The sequence below is a fragment of the Galeopterus variegatus genome, unplaced genomic scaffold, assembly GCF_000696425.1.
Source record: "Galeopterus variegatus unplaced genomic scaffold, G_variegatus-3.0.2 Scaffold10192, whole genome shotgun sequence".
Taxonomy (NCBI): Eukaryota; Metazoa; Chordata; class Mammalia; order Dermoptera; family Cynocephalidae; genus Galeopterus; species Galeopterus variegatus.
The window spans coordinates 56,386-58,260 of record NW_007736303.1 but is presented as its reverse complement, the minus strand read 5'-3'; the positions used below and the strand labels follow the sequence as shown (position 1 = coordinate 58,260).

General features: G+C 47.1%; 1 protein-coding gene across 1 annotated transcript in view; it reads left to right on the top strand.

The window, feature by feature from the left end:
• The window catches only part of LOC103609851 (zonadhesin), a gene marked incomplete at its 5' end in the record, with an annotated part of 38,408 nt that overhangs the window by 7,763 nt on the left and 28,770 nt on the right, over positions 1 to 1,875 (top strand). The window lies entirely within an intron of this gene.

Here is a 1,875-nt window from a genome sequence, read left to right as displayed (position 1 = left end):
CACACACACTCATTCACACACAATTACACCACATACCCAGTCCATTGTCTCCTTAGCAAGTGCCAGACAAGAGCACTGAAGGGTAAGAAAGGCAAGGCTAGACTTGGGGGAGCTGGACAAGCATCTTAGAGTGTCCAGCGTGGGCTCAGGCTTTGCATTCCAACCTCGGATTCTCAGTTAGACAAATGGTTCCAAAATGTCCTCTGACCCAGCCAACGTGCTGGATGTAAGAAATGCCCTGATGCTACAAAGTTTATCCCTGATGCCTTAGTCCTGGGAAATTAGCAGTAAGATTCAGGTCTTCTCTCTCCCTCCCATGAGGACCACATAGGAGGTCTCAGCCTGTAGGAGGATGCAGCTGTGGCTCCTGAAGTAAGTTTGGAACACAGAAACAGCCACTGGAACCACAGGCACTGGGATCAGAGAGGTCTGGATTTGCATCGCAGCTCTGCCAGAGGATGGATCTTCTTTCTGCTTTCTCATATGAAAACTGAAATCAACCTCAAAGGGATGGAAGGTTTGTGAGTAATGGATGTAGATATCCTAATGCAGAGCCAGGCTTTCAGCAAGCTCCAACTATAGATGTTGCCAACGTCATCACTGCTATGTTCTTCCTGAGTTCCACTGTCACCGGAGCATTTCTGCATCAGACCATCTTGGGCTGTGACCTTCTTTGGACTGGTGCAAGCCAAAGGAGGGGTAGAGTTCATGAGGGCCACTAAGAGGTGAGACAGGTCCTTCAGGCCAATGGGAGCTCAGGTCTGAGAATCCTTCCACAGCTGTGTGAGAAAGGAAGGCAAGATGGAAATACTATGGGCATTGGAATCAGGTGAAGCTGCCCTCTAGTCCCAGCCTCCACACCTCACAGACAGCAAGGGCCTGACTTGCTTGTGATTTAGTCCTTCAAACTATAAAACTGTGTAATAGCAGCTCGAGAGAAAGAGTTTCACGTGGTAGAACAGCTTGGCTTCACTCCTGCCTCTCACCTACTAGGAATACAATTGTGTGAAAGTCACTTGGGCTATCTGAAGTTTAGCCTTATCATCTTTGAAGTGGAAACAATAAACAAGGTCTTTACCATTTTCTACAGTTTCAGAAGGATTAAATGAGATAGTGCATGTAACATGTTTTAAGTAGAAGCTACTGTAAATGCTCCAAACGGTTAGCCTTCATGATGCTGATGATCAGGATGGTGGTGATGATGGTGATGATGATGGTGATGATGGTGATGATGATGGTGATGATGATGATGATGATGGTGGTGGTGGTGATGATGGTGATGATGGTGGTGATGATGGTGATGGTGGTGATGATGACAATGACGATGACAATGGTGATGATGGTGGTGATGATGGTGATGATGGTGATGATGATGATGGTGATGATGAGATGATGATGATGGTGATGATGGTGGTGATGGTGTTGATGATGGTGATGATGGTAGTGATGGTGGTGATGGTGGTGATGATGGTGGTGATGGTGGTGATGATGGTGGTGATGGTGGTGATGATGGCGATGGCGATGGTGATGGTGATGATAATGATGGTGATGATGGTGGTGATGATGGTTGTGATGGTGATGATAATGATGGTGATGATGGTGATAATAATGATGGTGATGATGGTGGTGATGATGGTTGTGATGGTGGTGATGAGGGTGGTGATGGTGGTGATGATGGTGGTGATGGTGGTGATGAGGGTGATGATGGTGGTGATGATGGTGATGATGGTGGTGATGATGGTAGTGATGGTGGTGATGGTAGTGATGGTGGTGATGGTGGTGATGATGGTGGTGATGGTGGTGATGAGGGTGGTGATGGTGGTGATGATGGTGATGATGGTGGTGATGATGGCGATGATGATGGTGATGGTGATG